Here is a 23,807-nt window from a genome sequence, read left to right as displayed (position 1 = left end):
CCGACCAACTCCCCCACGCCCTCGCGGGCGGCCCCCTCTCCCGTCCTGTCCCGGCCCCCCTCCGCTCCCAGCTCCCAGCTCCCAGCTGGTGGGCAGCTTTTAAAGAGCCCTTTCCACACCGCCCTGCCCGGGCCGGGGGGCTGCGTTGCGCATCCCTGCCCGCCGCGGAGGGAGGAAGGGGGAGGGGGGGAAGCGCCCACGCGTGACCGCGGCGGCGCGTGGGGCGGCGGCGCCTCCCCCGCTCCCTGCCCTGCCCCGCTTCCTCCCCCCCCCCTCCCTCCCTCCCCAACGCCGCTCGGCTCCGGCCGCTGCCGAAAATCACGGGGGAGGGTGGGAAGGGCTCCACGCAGGGCCTGAGTGAACCGGCGGAGGAAGGGCCTCCGGGGCCGGGCGGCGGCGGCCGGGCCTGCGGGCGGCGCGGAGCCGCGGGCGGCGCGGAGCCGCGGGCGGCGCTGCCCGGCGGCGGCGGCGGCGGCCTCCGCGCCGCGCGGAGCTTCACCCACTTAAACCCCCTCTTCGTGCGCTCTTTTAAGCTCGGCGGGCCCGGGCAGGATGTTTATACTGCGCAATGTAAACACGGGCTCGGGGGTGCTTTAATAAAAAGAAATCGGCGAAAACTCCTGCTGCCTCTCGAAATGCCCTTTTCTGCCTCCGCCGCCGATCCGCGGATGGGAGCGGGCTCTGGCCTCCTCGCCTGCTCTGGGGCTTCTTTGGGGCTGTTTTTTTTTTGGGGGGGGGGATATAAATCTGTGCTGAACGTTTGCAGTTGAGTGCCGGGAGTCCGATGCTCAGCTCCGTCGGATGCCACAGGCACACGCACACCCGAGGGGTGGGGGGAAGGAGAAGAGGGAGGCAGAGTCATCAGACCTCCTTTCCTCCCCCCTTCCCCCCTCCCCCCCAAAAAAGCCCTTCTGAGCATCTTGCGATCAGGAGAGCTGTCACTCACTCATCAAGGTAAGTCGCTTTAAACCTTTGTCACCGTCTTGCGGACCGCGCGTGGAAACTTGTGCCCCAGGGCGACGCCGGGGGGGAGGGGGGGAAGACGGGGCGGCCGGGGCAGTCTTGGCTTTCACGGCTCCTCGCTAGGAGCCGAGCAGATGTGCTGGCGGCCGCAGTGCTTGGTTTCAAGACTGGGGAAAGGAAGAGAGAGAGAGGGAGGGAAAAAAAAAAAGAAAAAACTCCCCCCCCACCACCACCAAGTGCAGGCCGCACCAGAGTGCTGTGGGTCTGTCCTGCTGCAGCCTGCAAAGTCAGTGCCTCGAGAGGGGGGGACCCCCGGCTGAGCATCCCCCCCGAAATCCCCCGTCTTCCCAGATTCGCTTTTAGAGTTTTTTATGATAATTTAATACCTTTTAAAAGAGAGATAGATACCGATCGGGTTTCCAAACTCCCTTCGCGTTATTCGCAAGCAGTTGTTAGTAGCCTCCAGGGCGCCTGTCACATCTGTGATACAACCAAGAGGGATTTAACGTCGGGGTCTTTTTTCCCTTTCCTTCCCCGTCCCATCAGTTCCCCCCCTCTCCGCAAAAGAAGTCATTTTGCAAAAGCACCAGCCCTCCGTTTCCCCGAGCGAGGGCAGAGGTGGGGGTTTGGGGACGGCGACAGGGAGCCCTCAGCGCCGGGCTGGACAAACCCCAGGGCCTGGAGGGGACGGCAGCAGCGAAGGACGAGAGAGGGGGGGGTATTTCTGGCGTTTTTTCCTCTAGAAAGCGGCGAAAACGCTGCTGCGGGTGCTCGGGGAGGGAGCGGCCGCCGCCGGTCTCCCCGGTCCCGCTTCGCCGCCTGAAGGCACCGGCGAGGGCAGAGCAGGAGAGGCAGCAAGGCGGGTTTGGGGTATCGTTGCTCATGGGGCAAAAACGCCCCCCAAAAAACGTTTCTTCGGGCAGCGATCGCCTTCTCCGGGGGCGGATGGCGCCGGGAAAGCCGCCGCTCGCCGCCCCGCTCGTCCGGGAGCGCCGCGCTAACGCTCCTGCTCGCCCCGGCCGCCGGCAGCGATGGCTTTTTTGCTTTGCATCGCTTAGCCAGTGACTTCCCCCGAGGTGCCCAAAAAAAACGCGAGGGGAAGGAACTAACTCCAGCCTCGAAACAAAACAAAACAAAAAAGAGCTCGTGTAAAACCCGCATTTAAAACCGTCACCACTGGCAACATTTCCACTAGGAAATAAATATCTCCGTCTCCGTGGGAGCAAACCGTTAACTCGAACAAAAAAATCTCTCCGTGGAAATGAAACGATTTCCCTCAAAAAAAATCAGTCTCCGCACAAGCGCTCTTCCTCCTCCCCCCCCCCCCCCCGCAGTATCTTTTCGGAGTGTGAAGATTTGGTTTCCGACGTATTTCTTATAGCCAGCAAACATTAAAATGGAAATATATTGCCCCGGGTTTTATAGGCCTCGCCGTGGGAATAGCAGAAATGTTAGAGCATTTTATATGGTAAACTGAACCCGCGAATTTGGTAAATAACAGCTTTGGGGAGGAAAAGCCGGGCCGTGTTTTCTCTGATGTAAAAGAGGGATCTTGTACAGGAACTAAACGGACTGTGCCAGGGTTGGAGGAATAAAGGAGAGAAAAACACGGCGGGAGAGGGGTTGTTAGTGACACTTTAGCGCTTATAAATCCTCCGCGCAGGTCTCCGAAATACTTTCAGATTCAAAACCTGCTTTTGGAGGAAACGAGGATGGGAAGATTTCTGGGCTGAAGATCCTGGCTGGGGCCAGCCCCGCGGATGAACGTGACTCGCTTTTGCTGTTTTTTTGCTGTTGTTTTTGTTGCTTTAATCAGGCCCGCCCCCAGCCCTCAGCAGAGGAGAGTGGGCAGGGAAAAAAAAAAAAAAGGATCATCTGGAGCAATTAGTCCTTTTAATCCCGGCACCGTTTGGGGGCCCGTTTTACCGACCCGGACCCGCACGGATTATTCCGGACACCCACTCCCGGCCCCACTTCGCTTCCCAAACGAATCCTTCCCAAACCCCATCCCCTTTGCGACTTCCCTCTCCCTCCACGAAACTCTGCCGTGTTTTGTGTAAAAATAGACAAATCCGAGCTTTCTTCCTTTTCCTGCGCCGAAGGTATTTTTACTAGCTAATTGCTTAAGTGAAGTCAACTTTGCAAGCAGGCCGGGTGTAATCCGAGTATGGAAATGTATATAGGTAGTATTGTTATAAGCAGGCTGGGTGCTGCTCGGCGGAGGGGCCCAGGGTGTTTGTGCGAGCCCGGACCACCCAGGGCGAGGGGAGTGACCGGCGCATGTCCCTCTCCCCCTGCCCTGCTTTGCATTAACACCGCTCGCAGGAGCCCCGCTCCCCCGGCACCAGCCCTTTCCCTCGTCTGTTTTTTTTTTTTTCCCCCCTTTCCAGGCGAGGCCATCCCCGTGGCCGCTCGCCCCAAGTCCGCTGCAAATTGATGCCTAAACGTTTACTTAAGGCCGAGGGGGTGCGTTTAGCCAAGTGGCTGCAGGGAGAGGGAAAAGGCCGGGGGGGAAAGGAGCTGGTATGTGGAGGAAGGACACGCTCGGGCCCGGACTGACCTGCCCAGGAGGGTGCGAGCGGGGCCCGGCCGCCCCACGGAGGGAGCTGCGGTGCCGCCGCGGCGGAGACCCGGAGCCGCCGGGGATCGGCTGCTAACGGGGTTTGCGCAGATGCAAACAGGCAAATGAGACAGGTTTCGTCGCCCCGCGTGGGCACTGCAGCAGGGTGGAGCTGGGGCCAGATCCCTAAAAAAATAATAATAATAATAAAGTTTCCCTAAGAATTGAGCAAACTGTTCCCCTTGGTCCGATCTCCGCTGCTCTGCTGCTACTCCCGATACATGGTCTGAGTGCAAAATTGCCTCCCTTCAGCCAGTCGTGCGGGGATTGGGGGGTCCAGCGCAGAGCAATATTTTGCCCCACGCGTGTGCGTGTGGCTGGCGGCTCCGTGGCACAGACAGAGCCGGCTCTGGCAGCTCGCAGCCCGAGGGCTCGGGGTTGGCAGACCCTGGACTCAAGGACCGAGTGGAACCTGCAAGAGTTTTCGGGAAGGGACAACCCGAAATTGGGAGCGGTGCAGAGCAGAGCTGCAGAAGTGTCTAACCCGGCTGCGGAGAGGCGCATGCTGTCTATCAGCCGCCGTGTGTTAGGCAGAAGTTCAGGCTTTGGTCAGAAAGGAAAAAAAGAAGAATCTTACCCTTTTTTCCCCTTTGTCTCTCTCTTTTCCCCCTTCTGACCGTCCCGAGACTGCCCCCCCACCCCAAGCCCACATTTTCCATGACGTCCTTCAATGAAATATTGCAGCACAGGAATTTACAGCCCTCTTCAGCGCAGGATTTTTTAGGAGTTTTCTGGCAGGACCGAGTCCCTCTAATACAAATCGGCTCCAGCGATAATAAGCTCCGAGCGCTACTACTTAGACACAATCGCTTCCCACAGAGATCTTTAAAATATCTCCGGGTATTTATATCCCTGCTTACGGAGGGATAGCTAGCCTCCTTTCCCGGAGGGATGCTTTTTGGCTGGCTGGGACTCAGACCCGAGTACCAGGGCACCAGACCGCTGGCGAGAGAAACCGCAGGTCTGAGCTGAGCTGGGTCCTGGCTTGCTGAAGCGACCGGGTCGCCGGTGATGCTCCCAGCCATCACCGATAAAACTGCACGCCCTTAAAGGCGGCCGAAGGTGTAAATCCAGGTGTAAATCCAGGTTCGCACTGCTGGGTGCTTGCTACTTTCTCTGGGCACACGGTTTCCCTGCGGGATCCTCTGGAGACTTGGGTGGGAGCAGAATCGGGGCCTCGGGAGGTAGATGCGGACTCAGCGCAGGTGCTGCAGCCGCGGGTGGGGAGGAGAGCTGGGGGCACCGGCCACCCCGAAAGAGACGGGACCGATGCGGCTGCAGAAGAAAACGCGTGAAAAATATCCCCCCACTCACATTTTTTCCCTTGGCATCCAGCGGGGCCGGGGGCCGCCCGCAGCGGCAGAGGACAGGCTCCCCGGGCGCAGTCCTCTCTCGGGCAGGGCTCCCCGGTGGCCTGCGGCGCGGGGGCCCAGCGCTCCTCGCCGGCGTTTCGGCAGCCCGCTGCGAGCCCCCGCGTCGCCCAGCGATGCCCCCTCGAGGGGAAAGGCCGGGTTGGGGCTCTGCGATCCGACCCCCGAAATTGCACCAGGGTTTGAGCCCGGGCTCGCGGCGCACGCGAAGGGGCGGCGGGGATTAAGAAGAACCGGAGCCCAAACAACCCCCCAAACTAAGCAGGGACCCTCGGAAAAGGAGCTCGCCGCTCCCGGCTCCTTTGCAGAGCAGTGTGGCACAGAGACGAAAAATAACCCGTGTTGTCATTTCCAGCTTTTCTAGCCCTAAGCGCCGGCGGGTAAATTAGGGACTTCAGTGCCTGGGAAAGTCTCGATCCCCCTCACCTTCTGGGGCAGGGAATCGCCTCCACCCCGCCGTGCCCCGGGGCGCGGAGCCCGGCCGGGCCGGGCGGGAGAGTCCCCGCGAGAGGGGCACAGCCAGGGGCTTCCCCGCGGCCGGCCGCCCCGCACGGCTCCGCTTCGCTTTCAGCCTTATTGAACGCAATTCGTTTCTCTTCTTTTTTTTTTTCTTCTAAGCCCTAAACAAAACTCCCGTTTATATCCCCTCTTTCCAAAACGACGGGAGTCGCATTGCAGGACCTGCGTATAGGTGCTGGCAGAGAGGGGCATTTTTAGCGTTGTGGCAGGCAAGAGCCATCGGCCCCCCAAATGAGTCGTTTCGAGTTTTCGAACAAAATACATCTGTGCGGAGAGGTGCGAGAAATTAAAACGGAATAAGCCAAATTAAAGAGGAAAGGGATTTTTATTGTATAGGTACTGAAAAAACACGGGGACGATATACTGCCAGGCTAAATAGTAGCCAAGCGGATGGCTTCATCTCCCCCTAAGCACCGCGGAGAGATGCAGAAAACAAACCCAGCGGGGCAGGGGACTGCGCAGGGCTCAATTCCCAGTGATCAGTACCTGGATGGGGCTGCCCGCACCGATGCGGCGGTAGCCCGAGCCCCTGGGCTGGAGGACGAGGACACGGGGCTTCCTGGGAGGAAAATCCACATGGAGCAGGCCCGGGGGGCTGAGAGGATCCGCAGGGGTCTCCGCGGCCGCGCAGTGTCCCAGGTCGCTCCGCGGAGGTGCGGGCCCGAGCGAGCTCCGCGCAAGGAGGAATAAGCGCGTTATTGTGAAACACGGGCCCCCTCCCCGGGACTGTGCCCGCCGAGACCCCACGGAGTCTGCCCATGGGGGGCTGCACCCTTCTTCTTGGAAAGAGGCTTTGGAGAAACCAGCCCCGGGTTTCCCCTTCCCTTTGCGCCCAGGCGCAGCGCATCCTTCCCAGCCCCGGCAGCAGCATCACCTGGCCCCGGAGAAAAAGGGGGTGCCAACAGCCAGGCGCTTCCCAGGGGAATTGTCCCTGGGGTCTCCTGCCTGCAAAAAATCCGTTTCTGAGCCCTGCTCGCAGACCGCACACTGCAGGCTAAAACCCACAGCGGTTTCGGCCGGGGGAAGGGTCAGGGCGCTCGGCACGGGGCCGGGCAGATCGGCTTGACCCCGCTGCGCGGGGGGTTTTGCCGACACCCGCCGCTGGTGCCGCCCGGCAGAGCTCCCCGCGCGGGTCTCCCGTGGGGAGCGACGGAGCTGGGAAGGGTGCGGGAATACCAGTGGTTTCCAGCCAAGGATGCTCAGCAGAGCAGCCTCTCGCTGCCTCTCCCGATGCTCCCCTAGGAGAGACGGGCGAAGCTGGGCACCCATCCCGGGCGGTGACAGCACCCTGCTGGGGGTAGCGACCCCGGGCACGGAGGGCGCCGGGGGCAGCGGAGCCGCGGGCCGGGTCCCGGCGGGCTGCGGCGGGGGCAGCGTGCGGGGGGGTCCCCGCAGCGCTTGCAGCCAGGCTCGGCGGGGTTTGGTCTCTCTGGTCCCTGCACAGGGGGCTTCTGCCCTGCAAAAGCGGCTCTTGCTGGAGGCGACCCCGCGGCATCCCTCCGGGCTCCCGTGAAAAAAAAAATAGCACCCTGAGCCGTTTCGCCAGGTGCTTTGCTGCAGAGACAGCGAGGCTGGGCTAGATACCAGCCCCGCAGCCCCCACAGCAAAGGGGCAGCACACGGGGGTCAGCAGGGAAACTCGCTCCCACCCGAAGCAGTGGGAAAGGCCACGGCATCCAGCGGGCAGGCGCCGCCGGGCTTGGCCCCTGCTAGTCCCGTGGCGACTCGCTCTGCCCCTGACCGGGCTTAACGAGGCCAGGCTATGCAGCTAACTCGTGTGTCACAGGGGAAGCCTCCTTATTTTTATTTTTAACCTCGTTTCTACAATAAATCTTGCATCTAAACTCTGTGCCACCCCAACCCAAAGGGGGAGTTTCGGGACTCGTATTCATAAACAACGTGAAAAATCCCCTCTGTAAACAACCGCAGCTCTCTGCCCGCGTCTCCCCTCTTTACAGAGAAGTGGAGAGGGTTTTCCTTGGAAGCTCTCCTGGCAGAAACTATTTTCCAGCATTTTTTTTTCTTTAATAAGTGAATTTCCACTTAATAATACATCACTTAATTGCTAGACGTCGGGAGCTCTATAATCGCACCAGCGAGCTCTGGAGCCGCACTATGGGGTGTTGCAGACTCATGCCTTGCCTTGCTTTGCACTTACCAGGGCAGAGAGTTAAAAGACACTAAAAATTGGTTAATCATCTTTCCCACATCCTTGGAAAAACAGAAGAGCGCGTCGTAAAACGATCCGCTTTGGACGACTGGCCCCTGGCTAAATATTATGAGCAACTTTTGGCTTTAAAAATGTTCTGCACGGAACGACGTGCTTAGTTGGTATTCCGAGGAAAGATGCTCAGTGGAGATATGAAATCCCCAATCCAACGTGGGAAAGATTTACGGAGAATTTATTATTATCCTCTAGAGTTTCACGATTTCTGCAACAAAGCAGTTGCCTTCTTTTTCTTTTTTCTTTTTCTTTTTTCTTTTTTTCTTTTTTTGAAAATAAAGCTATTAGGAGAAACGGGTACATCCATCTTCCCGTTCCTGCGTTCCTTAGGGAAGGGGGTGTGCGTGTGTGAAACCGGGGGAGGAATGGAGAAGAGATCTGGAAAAAATCGGCGCAGAACGTACTAAAATTCGAATAACGAACCCAGAAATTATTTTGCTTTTCCTTTTTTCAAAATCACTCTTTGAATTGTAAAATGTCTCAGAGTGTCTTAGCAAAACACCCTTAGTTCCACGCTCTTAATCCCCCTTAGATTCCAGTCCTTAAATGTGTCTATAGAAATCATTTTGCATCTAACCCCATTAAAATCGGTGGATGAAAGAGCTTCTGCCTTTCCCCCAAGGTACGGGAAGCAAATCCCTTTCGCCAGCAGAATTTGGGGTTACCTGGAGGAAAGATGCTGACCCAGGGCTACCCGGCGGGATAGGCTGCACTGTAATTATTTCTCTTGCGGGATCATTCGTTCCCTTTCGGAAACGGATCTAACTTGGGTGTTTAATTCCAAGCACCGCGGGGGTTTTAACCGGGCAGAGAGGGCTTTAACCCGGCTGCAGGGCTTTGCTCCGCGCTGCCTTTGCCGCGTCGCGCCGGCGATGGGCGCGGAGCCCTGCGGGACGGGGGTCTCTGCCCCCGGCGCAGCCCCCGGCAAGGGCTCGTCCCGGCCCCACGGCCGCGGCGCCCCACGCGTGTGCGGGGCCGCGGCGGCTCAGCGCGGAGCCCCCCCGGGGCTGGCAGAGGGGCAGCCCCACGGAGGCACTCAAGCGCGGCCGGACTGGTGTTAAACGGCTCTGCTTAACACAAATACACGCGCGCGGTGAAACGAGCGCTGGCACGTCAGAAAAGGGACATTTTCTTTGCCTCGGCAAAGGACGTGGGACGGCGGCGCTGAGGGGGAGCCCGGGGCTGATTTGCACACAGACGCCACCGCATCTCAGGAAAGCAGCTGCGTGACTCGCCCCTGGAGCTCCTGGTAGAGCTTCATCCTCCTTAGTGCAAGTGTTTGAGTCAATGAGTAGAGGAAAACAGAAGTGCTTCCACATACTGAAGACAGACAAATAGATAGACAGATACACACTCCTGGAGGAGAGAGAAAGCAAGAAAGAGACAGAGAGAGACAGAGAGACAGAGACAGAGACAGAGACAGACAGACAGACAGAAAGAAAGAAAGAGAATTAAAGAGAGAGAAAGAAAGAGAGAGAGAAAGACAGAAAGAAAGGAAAAGGAAAGAAAGAAGGAAAGAAGGTAAGAAAGAAGAAAAGAAAGAGAGAAAAATAAAAAGAGAAAGGGAGAAGGAGAAAGAAAGGAGAAAGAGAGAAAGAGAAAAAGAGAGAGAGAAAGAAAGAAAAAAGGAAAGAGAAAGAGAAAGAAAGGAAAGGAAAGAAAGAAGGAAAGAAAGAAAAGAAAAGAAAGAAAAAGAGTGAAAGGGAGAAAGGAAGAAAGAAAAGGGAGAGAGGGAGAGAACGGAACAGAGAGAAAGAGAGAAGGAGAAAGAAAGAAAAAAAATGAAAGAAAGAGAGAGAATGAAGCAAAGAAATTCCCGCAAACGAAAAATGGGAAATAGACAACATCGGCTTTCCCTGCAAGCCTGGGGTGAATCGGGAGGCAGACGGAGGGAGAAGCTCCCAAAGGCACCAACAAACCGCCGGCAGTGACTGCTCGCCTCTCTTCGGAGGCTGCCGGCCGCTGCCTTTACCTGCTTCCGCAGCCGCGGCGGTAGGAAAGCGAAGCAAGCAGTTCCTAAAGGAAGTTCCTTTAAAAATGCCCCCCCGAACACCGGGAAACAGAGGGAAGAAAGAATAAAATCCCGGACTTAGGCTGGGGGTAGGGGGAGGAGGACGGGGGGTGATTTGGTTTTACGTTTTATCGCATTTTAAATCTTTCTTTCTGAGGAGAGAGGAATTGGCGGTGTGTGAACGGCTCCGTCCCCGCGTTTCCCCGGGCGCGGAGCACCCCGCGGGCCGGGGCGCAAACGAGCGTCTCGGTTTAACACCGGTGTCCGTGCGCGTTTCGCGCGCGGCTCCTGCCCCCGCTCCGCGCCCGCGGAGCCCGGCTAACATCCGCGCTGCGAGCAGCGGCACCGTCTCCTCGTTTACTTCACCGGCTTAGTAGGTGGCCGTGTATATTTTTGTTGAAGTAGTGTTTATGTTAATGAAAAAGGCTGAGATTACAAACAGACCACTGAATGCCCTGGATGTTGCTGCCGGATTGGTCTAAGCTGTGTACTTTAAACCTAATCAGTTGCTGTGAGCAAATATGATTTTTGTATTTTTAGCAGAAACACATTTTGCGCGCTTCGGGGAGCCCGCGCCGCCTCTCCCCCTCCGCTTTTGTTTCGCTGCGAGCTCTGCAGCGTGTTTGCCATCACTGCCCAGGGAAATCCAGTCCGCCAAGGGGACTGCGGTGGGCGAAGCGGTGGCATCCAAACCAGCTCTCAAAAATTAACCACAAAAAACAACGAAAACAAGCCCTCCCGGCTGGGGTCCGGCCACAAAGGCTCTGAGCCCGCTTCTGGAGCCCGGCAGGGGAAGCTGGGGCTCAGCTCTCCTTCCCTCCAGCATCCTCACCCCGCAGATGGATTTCAGTGTCCCTGTGGCAAACGCGTATTTGATAACCTTGCTTGTAGCAGGGGGAACTGGAGACCCTGTGGAGATGGATTTTGCTCAGGGTTGTTTTCTCGTTGGGTAGATTTAGGCAGTACTTGAAATTTGCTCCAAAACGCCGGTAATTTACCCATTCACGAGGGTTAAAAATATAATTCCAGATCCTTTAAATGCTTCGTGAGCGGGAAGCAATTCTGTGATCTTTACGCAAAAATTAAAAATCCGTCTTTTTGCGAGGGGAAGACAGCAGTGATTGTCTGCTTGTTTTTACTTTGATCTCAGAGTCTGAGTTTGGGATCACTTTGATTCTGTTTTTCTTAACAAAAAAACCTCTCCAAAATTATTCCGGGCAGCCCCCACGTCCCCTGCCCGATTGTTCCTCTCCCCCTCTGCGTGCTTCAAATGTCGCTACTTATAGGTGCAAACCATATTTTTACAGACTTCCCCACCCACTCGATAGTTTTGCAGCTTGGAGAAATCCACCTTTGGTCCCAATTAAAATGGGAGCGCACGGATTTCTCCCTGCGGGCAGCTCTGCGAGCAAACGTGCGCGCAGCGTTTGGCATTGCGCTCCTTTTCAGCACTTTCCTTTTGTGGGCAAAAGCTCTCGGCGGAGGAGCCTCTCCGACAGAGCCAGGCAGACCTGGAGGATTTGTGCGTTCAGATATTTTACTACCGTTATGATTCCTCATTGACTGTAGTTCAAAGAAAAAAACGAAGCGTAAACAAGTCCCCGTTTGAAGGGGTTGTTAACAAAAATTAGGGAGATGGAAGCATTAGCAGAAAGGGATTAGGGAACGAACAGCAAGCAAACCCCGAGCAAGCCTTTCCCCCTGCCCTCGCTGTGCCGCACAAGAGCTGCAGGGGGGATTTTCGCCCTGGTTTCGGTGGCAGCGGAGCCCCCCGAAATCAGCTTTTCTCCCTTAGGATATCAGTCGGGGATTGAACCATCTGCACGTGGAAATGGGAGATTCCCAGTGCGGTGCTTCCCGGCGACCTCGGCCGGGGTTTTTTCTTTCTCCTGCCCTCGCACCTGGAATTAGCCTTTCCCCCTTTTACTTTTTTCCCCCCGGGAAACGGCGTTTTTAGCTAGCAGCATTACGCCACCCGGCGGAGGGGTTAGCAGGGCGAAAAAGCCGGCAGAACGGAGAGCTCGGAAGAAAACGGCCCCAAAACTAAGCCCGTGCTGTTAGGGACAGGTAGGCCGGGCGTGGGGCGGGGGTGCGCGACCCGGTGCACCGCTGCGCACCGCGGAGCCGGGCCGGGGGCTGCCCCTTACCCGCCCCGCACACGTACACACACACACACACACACACACACCCTCCCCTAACCCCCCCACATCCGACCGCGCTGCTCGCTAGCAGCGCTAATGATGCCGTGTACCAGCTATGCGGTGCGAGGCAAAAGCAGATGAAAGTGATGTCACATTAATGTCAACTAACAACTCTAGCCCACACAGCCTTGATTGCTCTTATTAATCTTGCCAATTTGTCTGTCAGCACTCGGCTAATCCCTAAATAGCCTTCAACAGGTGCTTTATGCTTCCGCCACATCCCTGCTCCCCCCCGCCCCAAGGCAGCCACCCACCTCTCCCCCAGGAGCCCCTCGGCTGCCCCGGGGACGCTGCCTTTCCCCTCTCCGCCCGGGATGCTCCCCTTCCCCTCGGAGGGCTGGGGGGAGCGAGGCGACTTTGCCGATGTTGTTTAGTCTGTCCAAAGCGGGGCCGGAGCTTTGGGTTTCCCCAAAGGCCAGTGCAGGGAGACCTTGGAGAAACTGAGGGTGATGGAAGGGAATTACCTGGGGGCACCTGGGGGTGGGGATGGGGAAATAAACCCTCCAGATGGGTTTAGTCCCTTGTCACTTAGAAAACACGTTTGTGCACCCTCTGCCTCGACTACTGCACGACGGCGAGTCGCGTTGCTTTTATTTGTCGTGGGTCTGGTGGTTTTATTGACGGGAAAAAAAGATTAAAACAAAAGGTCCAACCTGAAGCTGCAGCGGAAAAGCCACATTACATCCTGAGCAATTTTATCCTGCTATTAAAGCTCAGGGTTAAATATTTTCTTTACTACGCTATCAGAAAATCCACTGGTTTATTGTAGTGTGTATTTAGCTATAAAGTACCAGTTGAGTATTGAATGGAAGATTAAAATTATTGTGTTGCAAGGCTCAATCTTTGTTACGCTGTTATTTAGCACACTAGTCTTAAACACAGGTTTTGTATGCAGGCACCCCTATCAACTACTCAAGCCGAGCCCAGACTGCTTTCCTCTTTCTTCATTAAAAAAGTGTTTTAGTTCTGCTCGGCAACTCCGCTTCATGAAACAGTTCACACACAGCTCTGCAGCCCTTTGCTTTGCACCAGTTCACCTGGGAGATGTTCTGCTTCGGGGGATGAGCTGCCAAACCTGGCTTTGATGAGCAGGGTCCTATTTTAAAACTGAAGTTGGTTCAGGTTATTTCCAACCGTGTGCTCAGGGCAGCAACAAGGAAGAGCTTTCAGAGGCATCTTCAACCATTCCCCTAAGAGCCTGGTCCAAAGCGGTCTGAGTCACCAAGGGAAGTATTTCCACTAATTGAGCTCAGGGCTCAATTCATCATTAACCCTTGGGTGCTTCAGATCAGATCCTAAAAGCCCTCCAAAAATACAGCTCACAATCGCAAGCTGTTTCACTCCATCCTGACCTGGATTTATTATCAGGAGACAGATAGATATTTTTTTTTTCTTTCTTTCTCCCCAAGCCATTTATTTCATCCAATAAGACTATCCATCACGGTACACTGGAACCGACCTACGATCCAAGGATATTCTTAGATACGCGGCATGTCAGGAAACGGCTAGCAGCCCCGCATGATGCAAATATTTGGATGACCGAGAGGTAGGAAGGATTGTCCAAATGTTTACTAAAGGCTGTTGATAGCCTAAGGATTTATAACTGGTGTATAATGTCTGCCCCCACACAGCTCCTCTAGCAGGTGCATCCAGTTTCAACATGACACATGGTATGTGTGTATGTGTGTGCTCTGGGAAAGGGGATGAAGGAGAAAGACTGCTTCACAGGTCTCAGCTCCCTTTCCCCAACTCTGATGAAGTTGCTTACTTTTTTTGAGCCTCAGGAAAGGCAAGAAAGGAGCCCAGGACCAGCTCCAAAGATGCAGAGCCCTGGTAGCAATTCAAACCACTGCTGACTTTTAAAAACAAAATCCAAGAAATGAATATGTTTAATTAGAGTTTCCTAAGTGAAACCAATGCTCTGAGTTATTTAGGCCCATCAAAATATTCCCTGTCACACTCCTTTAGTGTTGTGGTGGAGGAAATTCATGACATTGTTCTAGTTATTGTTCTTGGCATTTCACTTCCTAATTTCCACCACTGGGATTTGATCTCTTCTGTCTCGCTGAGCTCTACAATAAGCCCTAATTGTTGCTACAAGCCTATCAAAAGTGCTAACAGATCAGTTTTAACCATTTCTGGTGTTCAAATAGCTATAACTTTCCAGCAGTGATGCACACACAGCTGGAAATAACCCCACTATCTATTGCCGAGTAGCCTCTCCGTCTTCTCTTTCCTTCTAGCTCTTGGAAGTAGTGCGTTGCTCTGTGCAGTGCAGGCAGCAAATCTCTGTCAAGCCAGCGGCCACGTTAACAGCAGGAGATGACCCCCCAAAAGAGGAATTTACACCCTAGATAGACCAGGCTGACTGACTAGAGATGGAAATACAGCCAAGGAAAGATTTAGTACCTTGCTCAAGGCCACGTAGCAATTTGGTGGCAGAGACAGAAAATGAACTCTGGTGCCTTGATACACCCGGCCAGTGACCTACTGTCCGGTTGCCGCTGCGTCAGGAGTCATTCGCAGGATCCAGAGGGACGTTCAAGGGCTCCAGTCCAGCCTCCTGCTCCAAGCAAGTCTGTCGCCACCACGAGATCAAGTCGGCCAAGGCTTTGTTTAGCTGAGTCTTGAAAACCTCCAAGGATAGGGAGTCCAGACATCATGACTATTGACGGTCCTTATCGCAGCAGCCGCAGAGCTGTCAGTGCCCTTGCGTCTTTCTAACCCAGTGTCTTAAAGTGTTGGCAATGCAGCAGCCTTTTTTGGCTAAAAGCATTCCTTGCTACCACGTTTTTGAGACTCTTTAGTCTACAAAATGGGAGAAATCAGCAGAAAATTGAGTCACTGAGGTCTGGTAATTGCCTTCCCCTCATCTATTCTGTGAGTTTTGAGTCTGTGCTAGAAACATGAACACATGCCTTTAGTGCACTGCAGAATTTCAGACAACGTGCTTTTCTTAGTAACGTGCTTTTCTTAGTAACGAACAGCAATTGTATCTGCTGCAGAAAAGCCTTTAATTCATTACAGCCCTGGACTAGTAGAGTTTACTGACTGCTCAGATGGGCGAATACAATGGCCCTATTGTTTTGCCAAGGGAAGATTTCTTAGTTGCATGCTGTTGCATAAACTGTATGTTTTCTATTTGTTACCTGACTCGTTTCAATGAGTTTCCTTAGATGGGTTTAAGACTGTTCGTCCTCCTTGTGCTGAAGCAATGAAAGAAACTATCGGTGGCTGTGGACCAGATTATTAGTATTACCTCTTTTGGCTTGTTTAAAAAATAAGAAGAGAACTTGGTGTTCTTCTCAGGAGCAGAAATTGCGTAACAAAATATATGAGAAAAAGAAGTAAGTACTCAAATTCCAAAGTCATCTGTTGTGCTTGATGAAGGTTTATTATATTTTGAAAGAATTCAGTCCCGGTTTTGATGTCACATTCTCGGTATGACCTTAAATGTGGAGTCATAACTCAGACTCATCTGGACTCATCTCTCCTTGAACCTATTTCTCAGCAATCACCCAGCAGTGCTGGAAAAGCATTTCCTTGACAATGCTCTTGAGCCATAGACTGGTTCCAAGCTGGAGGAATGCAGGGAAAACCAGTTGCATCCTTTTAAGCATCTGGTTGCTAGCTCCAAATTCTCACTGGGGCTGGTGGCACCTGGACTGGGCATCTCAGGGACCTACATTGCAGGTGCAGAGAGACTGGAGGTGGAACATTAACTGTGGCATCTCTTTTACTGCAAGAATGACTGTTTCTGCAAATGTGTGCACCACTCACCTCTCCATTTTAACAAATGTGGTCAAACTGCACGCAGTCCAAAGCCTTCTTCACAGTTTAGCCAACCATGCCTACATACTGATATCTCTAACATTTCTTAGCTGTGAGCCTCAGTATTACATTCTCCAGATTTGCACTCCAGCAGGGATGTGGTGTGGGGCTAGGATCTTCTCCCTGCAAGTCTCCCTCCAGGGAGACTGGTGGAGAGGATCAGGTGTCGCTGTGGCAGGCGCTCTCCTTTCCCAGGAACCCAGGGCCCTGCAGGTGCAGTGCCGTGGCAGTGCTAAAGATTAGGGAGGCTGAAGAAAGTGAGCAGGCCAGGCCGGTGGGGAGCTACACACCATCCTCTCGCCAGGCTGCCCAAAGAAATTCTTCCTGGAGAGATTATACAGACTCTGGCTGTGTTATCTTGCTGTGCTTCCCAGCACAACCCGGTGGGTTGGGAACACATGCCCTCTTTTCCAGCCAGCTGTTTTGGGGATGTGTTATGCCATTTAAAATACTGTCGCTATGGCTATGGACCAGCCAACAAGCATGGGTGGCCTGGAGCCAGCTCACTGCTGTCCATCTCCTTCTGCTGCTGTCTAACCAGGTGCAGGGTCCAAAATTGCTGCCTTGCCCCAGGCAGTGGCAGGGAAAACACCCACCCTGAGATCTGTCTAGCTCATATGGTTGTACCCCCTCTAAGAGCAAGATTAGAAAATTAGTAAAAAGGCTGGATTTAAGGCATTCCAACCCAGAACTCAATCCACTTTTGAACTCCTGACCCTTGCCAGGCCCTGAACAGGGATGCTCAGCAGCTCACATGAATTCTTCTAACTTGGACATACTGTAACTCTTTGTCTTACCTTTGCTACTGAAGTCCAACCAAGGGGAGGCTGCAAACCTGGTAGGATTCAGCCCAGGGTTGACTGAAGCAGAAATAAATTAGCTCAGTCCCTGGCATATTTCGGTGCATTTGGGCTTGGAGGCTGTGAGTGATGGCACGTAGTTCAGACTGGCAGGGCAGTTTTGGCAATATATAATTAGTTGTTTTTCTAAAGTGAACCATTATTGACAGATGGAAAGATTTTTATTCTGTAGGATTTCTCCTGGCTAACCTGTCAGGGAACATATAGGTCACATTGTAACTCAGCTTCCTTGGAGTAAATCACAGTGTGGGGCTCCTTTATCTTAACCAGAGACTCCATACAGGAATGTTTCACTGTCCAGCCCTCAGGCCACCCACCCCTGATCCCAGACTTCAGCATCTGCTCCAGGCCCAAGCTCTGACCCCTACGAGACATGCTTTTGCAAGGTCAGGAGGCTGGGTGGTAAAGGGGGAATGGGGAATAGCAGAGAGACATTTGAGGCTGGTTCTGCAGAGAGATTTCAGGGGGATGTTTACACTGACCATTAAGTGCAGACTTGAGCCTGTTTTTCTCTCCAGGTTTGCCTCCCATCTGCATTGTTTGCATGAAAGCATGCATCAGGCACAGCCTCAGTCCCAGCTTTAGAGTTTTCTTGAAGAGGGTGGCCCATGCATGCTCTGCACCCTCGGTCCTTGGTCATGCAACTTGGGCCATACGGGCCAAGGTAGGATCTGATGAGGCAGCTAGCCCTACAAGGCAGATGTCTGATCTGGGGCTCTTTCTAAGGAAAATGAGGATGCTTTTAGCTTGAGTTACGACTGAGACATTGTGGTGTAGCCAAAGGCAGGCAGACTATAACCAGAGAAGCTGTATGGGACATCACACAGAGGAAGGGGAGAAACAGATATGTCAGATGGAAGTAAATGGGTGCCCATCTGAAATGGATGGAGATACAAGCCTACGTATTGCTTTCACCCAGAACAGAGTATTTCTTTCAATGTCATGCTGTGGTGATTCAAGCCCTTCGAGTTTGTCAGCAGAAAGGATTATAGAAAATACTCTTGCACTGAATGCATGGCCAGGATCCATTTCATACACATGGACAAACCATTCTTCCCTGGGTGGAAACTGTGTCCTTTGGGATCAAGTCAAAAATTATTTCATTTGAAGTTTTTCTGTGGAATTTTTGTTTGCATTTTCCTGGAAAGACCAAGCAACCATCTTCATCCAAGAATAGCTGCAGAAGAGTCACTGGACATGGTCTAACTCTCCATCAGGAACAAGGCAGACTGCTTCTACGTGCATTAAACAACGTTCCCATGAGACATTTCAATAGAGAGAGAAAAAAAGAGCATTCCAAGCAAGATTCTGATTTTTTTTTAATTGCAAAACTGAATTTTTTTTTTTCACAGCCATTTGTGTAAAATTCTTTCCTTAATGAAGAGGAAGATGTCATTTGCTTTTTCTATAAGGGCTAATCAAAGAGGAGATGAAGACGGTCAAAGAGGAGATGACAAAGAGATAAGATGCCAATCCATTGCCCAGTGTAATAAGTATTGATTTCACTGGGCAATATAGAGGGTTGTATGGTGATTTTTTTCCCCTAACTACTCATTAAAACTTCCTACCCCCCAATTTCTACTCAGCCTTATAAGTGAGTGACTAATTTTCAGAATTGAATTACTAAGTCTTAAGTCAGGGAACTCAGCCATGTCAATCACTCAGCCCCAGGTACTCAAGGGTATTTAAATCACTCTGATGGGAATTGGAGACTGGATCTAAAAAGAGACTTGGCCACCCTGGTACAAAGCAATATAACATGTGACCCGTGGGTGTGAGCTCCCTGCAGTGGGTCGGGCCTCCTCCCTTGCAGGGGGACCCCACCGGAGAGCGGAACAGTGGCACGTTCAGGGCCGCACCTGCCCAGGGCCCAGGCACCATCCTCCAGGCTCTTCCTTCCCACAAGGGCTGCACTCGGAGGCAATCCTGTCCCTGTTGCACTGAATAGCCTCCTGGCTAAACCACTCGCTGCGGTGTCAGGCCCTGAATTCGATTCCCTTCCCAGACTTTGTGTTCCTCTGCGACAGTGCCTGGGAACCTCCAACCCTCCCTGTGCAGCTGTTCAGCTTTGCAAGGGAAAGGCTCCCAGATGTGCTAGGGAGGGAGTGGGCAGAGTCCTGAATTCCAATCTGTGCTGTGTGGACTCTTTGTATATTTTATTTTAAGGAGAAAATATGTACAGAGACCTTGGAGAAAGGCTGGGGAACCAGGCATGTCCCTGTGAGCACACTAACCACTGGCCTAGGAGGTCCTGCAAGTTGTCCGCCCTCAGCTTTCCTCTGGCCGCAAGATGAACTGGCAGCTAAGGGGCCTTCCAGGATCAGACGCAGCTGAAGTTCATTCGTGTCACACAACAAGCCCCCAGAACCTCCTCTGGAGAAGGCTTGAGGCGTCCAGCTCCTCTGAGAATCTGGGCCTGACCCAAAAGTCAGGGAGCACAGCAACACCTAAACACCCGTGTTTGATACTTTTGACTCGTAAAATATGTGCCATATCAGATCAGTAAATATTTACACACTCTAAGCATGTTACGGAGCTGATTTCATTGCATTTTAAGTACATTTAGCCATGGTACTTGGTAGCTACTTGATTATTGCGTGAGACAATACATTTATGAAGTGTTGGCCTTCATTTAGTTACTAACCTCATTGATGTATAATATAAAAATGGTATGAAACTAATTGTTTCCATGGAAACAGGAATCCAGCAAATGATTTCATATCACAACTTGGCAAAAGAAAAAGAAGAAACTTCTGTAATTGTTCCCATTAACCAAATGCAAAGGATTCATGCTCAATCTCTACTACACTCTGTTTCACTTCTGCTGTGAATTAGGGGAGGAAAAGTTAGCAGAGAACCACATAAAAAGCACTGAAACAAGACGCACTTTACTGAGCATTTGTAGTTCTGCCACCAAAACAATTTTCCTTCTGCTTTACAGGTTTCTGGCCAGCAGAACAGACTCTCACAGTCCCCCATTCACCCGGAGATGTCATGCACAGAGGCTTTAATTGTGCAAGAGCTGTTCATGGAGGCAGAAGAAGGACGTGCCCTACCATGCTGCAGGACTGAGCAGGACAGTTTGGAGATGGGACAACCCTCACTTCATTGGTGAGTGCTTAGAAAGTGAACTTCAAAAGCAAACTCAGAAAGCCAACTTAGAAACCCAGCTCTCAGAGTGAGTGGCCAGGGCAGCCCTCCCTGGCTCTGAGCGACGGAGATGGGCCACAGCGCAAATCAACTGGTGTGCAGGAGGGGAAGGGAACCAGCCCACACCTCATCTTTAATCAGGTTTTCCTGTTTTGTCTATAGGGCATACTGAGGACTGGAGCACAAGCTCAGCTCAAGGACTATTTTGCTTTAGACAACACCCCAATACAGCTGTACTGGAGGAACTAAAGGTTTCCCAGTTCCCTGGGCCCCGTAGCTCCCACCTGCCTGAGATTTCCTCACCCCAGTGAGCCCAGTGAGAAGCAGTAGGTCCCAGCAAGTTGCTTTATGGTTCAGATGTCATGGACCATCACGTGCAAGATCAACCTGGCTAAATTTTAGTAAGTCTAGTGCATCTACAATGCCCCAGGGCACCCTGCCTGTGCACCCGTGTGGAAGTGGGTACCTCTCACGCACCCTCCCACCTTGCAGGATGGAGACCTGGCCACCCAACTCCACCATCAGCCTGTCCCCGCATTGGCATGGGGCTCTGCCCCTTAACCCAGCCCCTCATGCACAGCAATACAAGGAACTGGCAGCACAAAGGGTGGATCGGCTCCCAGGACAACACCACCCAACCCTGCCGACCTCTCCAGAGGAACAGGGAGATGCTACCTACCACCTTGCCAACCTCATCTGTCCCAGGATTGGCCGCGGAGCGCATTTCCCACTGGGCTAATTATTGCTAATTGTGCCACTTTGCTATCTCGCTGGCCTCACCCTGCATAGGGCTGATAGGGATATCAGTGAGATAAGGAGCGTGCAGATAGCACAGGTAACCAGTAAATGCTGTCAAACTTGCAGTGGGATGAACTGCTTTCTGGAGGGGCTTATCTCCCACCACTATCAAGAGCTCCTGAGGCACCATCCTCCTAAGGAGGATACCGTGGTACTAAGGCTAGGTGGAGTGGAGCTGGGCAAGCTCCTCTGAGCCCTTTAGAAGATACTATAAGGAATTTTGGTGACTCAGTATTTGCAAGCAATAAAGAAACAAGCTGGCACTCATTTCAGAGTAATTCTTTGAAATTTACTTAACATGCAGTTTATTCTTTTGAGTTGTTTTTGTTGCTGTTAATTTAGTGCTATGGAAATGAAGGTTTCACCATTTCTCCCTTCTTCCTCCCACAGAGAAATAAATTCTTTTTTTACATCAAATCTAGTATCTTTCAGATCTCTCACCCCTACACTGGTCTGAGCAGTAGGTAGAAATTATCACCACCTATTTATAAAAGAGGAAACTTGGGTCAGGAGTCATTGTCATTCTGCAACATTTTCAGAAAATTACTCGTAATTGAATATTTAAAATTTCGCACCCAACTTGGAGAAGTCTTATACAGGAAATACGTTGTCTCCTACAGTCTTGTATAGCTTCTGTCTGCACATCACACCGAAGGTGGAACAGGTTGGTGCCTGCCATGCCACATCAGTGCTGAATACCTACGCGTTGTCTTTTGCTCAGGCATCTCAGTGCCTGTTGTAAGAGTTACGAGAGCACCACTATCTCATTAAGCAGATGGCTCAACCAAGGCAAGTGTGTTTCACAGCTTGTGTTTCATGGCTATTGAAGTCAATGGCAGAGCGACTCATACACCTGAGAAATTGCTTTGGTCCTCTAATTTGAGTCTTGGAATATTATCCATGTCAAGTATCTCCATATATAAGAGCAAAGTAGGAGACTTGGAGAGACAGACCACTTCTTCCTCAAGGTACCTCAATCATCTGCTGTTCCTTTCACCCTGCAGAGTCTGGTCCGCTTTCAGTTTGGTTTCAGTTACCGAAGTTTCTCAGCCTGTTACAGCAAAGTTCATAACAAAGTCTGTGGCCAGCTCTTTCTTTGATAATTCCTTTTCCCCCATTTGTTTATCTCAAGTACTGAGCTTTGTTCCAGGCCCAAAACCAAAAGCCTTTCTACCCTGTTCTCTTCTTGACTTGTTGCAGATGTAACGAAATAAATCTTTAGAAAGAACAAACCTTCACTTCCTCTCTCCCGTCTGATTCAGTCACAAACCCCAGGAAAGAAAAATAAATCACAATGTGAGCTCCCCCAGTCCTGGAGGATACCACATCTACTTCTGTAGGCCACCGTTCAAATTGGACGTGTCCATCCCTCAGAGAGGTCAGCTAACACAGCAACTTAATCAACAGCATCAGCCCAGGGTATCACATGAAACGAGCCACACAAAACAAAGCCACATGCATTTCTGTGAGCCAGAAGCTCATCTTCTCAACCCTTCCAAATACTCCACATATTTTTTTCCCCTGCATGGTCTCACAGTGAGACAAAGTTCAGATAATCATGAAATCCCTATTTTGAACACAGCCAAAGTCAAGGGTGGACAGAAAATGTGTTGTGATCGGGCTGAAGTGAGGTTGACATGATGGTCAGTGCTGGCTGTAAGCACACGACCGAGCTGTTGGTGCCTTTCCAGAGGTTGTTTCTCAAGCACCAGAGGGGAATATGCAAAGCTGGCTTTTCCTCACAGCCTGGCGGGTTGCTCTGTCCCTCTGGTCTTTTCCCTGCCTCCAGAGTCACCCAACATCTTTTAAACTGTCATCAAAAAAAATCAGCTGAAGGGTGCATCCCTTTTTCTAAATTGCCCATAGGAAAAAATTTGAAATGTCCTTCCAAATAGTGTTCCTGAGAGGATGTCTCCATGAGAAAGCTGTGATGCTTTTCCATCAGCCATTGAAGGAAGGCTCAAATTATCACTGAGCGCGACCAATTACAGTGGCTTAACAAATTGCTGTTTTCAGCCAATCTGCCGGAGGTCCCATGTCCATTCTCCTAGCCTGTCCCAGCTGTGAGGTAAAACACCTCGGCTTAAACCCCTTTCCACTTCACTTTGCATTGCCCTCGGCTAGGAACTGACAGTCGGTCACCATGTCCCAGCCGTGGGGATTGCACCCTCCAAGCGAAGGGGGCCACAGTTTCTTAAAATGGGATTACCAACATTTGCCTGACTGTGTCTTCAGTTGACATGGGTCTAAGTTAAACCCAGACCTGGCTTTAAGCTGGGAAATATCGATACTGTGTAAAAGGGATCACCTGGGTTTACACCAGGCAGCATCTGGCCTGTTGTTTCTTATTCCTTCAAGGATAGTCAGGGGAAGATGTGCAGAGCCGCAAATTACGCTGAAGTCAGAAGACATTTGGGTCGCACTTTTAGTCCCAGACCTTCACTCCAGACGGATGAACTAAGGCTTTTTTTTTTTATTTTTTATGCAAGACATCTTTGCACACTTGAAGCAATTCATACTGTTAACATTGAAGAAAGTGTAATTAGACACTTTGAGAACTGGAAGAAATTAACTCCAACCACAGACTGTTACTCAGACTATTATTTAATAATACTTCCCAAATGTGCAAAGTACTTAGTTTTAGAATAACAGGAAAGAAGTATAACTCCTTATTGAGAGCTAAGGCTTTGGCCCAGGGAAGGCGCACGAAGAAGGCAAAAGCCAGGCTTCGGAGCTGGAAGACGAATGCCACCTCTCTGCCACCTGACGGGTGCCAGGGCGCCCGCCAGGGACAAACCCTGCTCGGCCCTGGCTCGGGGCCGTGAAGGGTTCGATTCACGGCCTGAAACTCTCCGACCCTTGAATGGCTGGAACGCAGTCAACGCGAGCAACAGGCCCGAGGTGCAAAGAGCTGGATGAGAGAAGATCTCCTTCAGTTTCCAACATGCCGAGGAAACCGCTAAGAAATTGCTGTTTTCCTTCTTCTACAGCACCAGGCAGAGCTGTTGACTCACCCGTAGCTACGGAGGCCTGGCTAGAAAGAGATTATTGTGATTTCTGTCTGTTTCTTTCCTTACTACAAAAGGCCCCATTCATCGGGGTTAATTTTGAAGGGAGAGCAAGGGGTATCAGTAGCATGAACTGTATCTGAATGTTTCAACCACATTTCAGCAAGCCACGCTTGTTGGCCAGTTCAACCCCCTGAAATAGATATCTTTCATTTTAATTTTTTAGTGGATCATTTCTCTGATTCTAAACAGA

The 23,807-nt window shown here is 52.0% G+C and overlaps 1 long non-coding RNA gene across 1 annotated transcript; it reads left to right on the top strand.

Moving 5' to 3' along the window:
• Window positions 1-628: 628 nt before the first annotated feature.
• Window positions 629-20,963, top strand: LOC106485050 (uncharacterized). Its single transcript, XR_010885276.1, has 2 exons — window positions 629-954; window positions 19,540-20,963. It is a non-coding gene; the product is annotated as an uncharacterized lncRNA (long non-coding RNA).
• The last annotated feature ends 2,844 nt before the right edge of the window (window positions 20,964-23,807 follow it).

Source organism: Apteryx mantelli, chromosome 10, assembly GCF_036417845.1.
Source record: "Apteryx mantelli isolate bAptMan1 chromosome 10, bAptMan1.hap1, whole genome shotgun sequence".
In the NCBI taxonomy this organism is placed as follows: domain Eukaryota; kingdom Metazoa; phylum Chordata; class Aves; order Apterygiformes; family Apterygidae; genus Apteryx; species Apteryx mantelli.
This window is presented reverse-complemented; position numbering and strand designations above follow the sequence as displayed.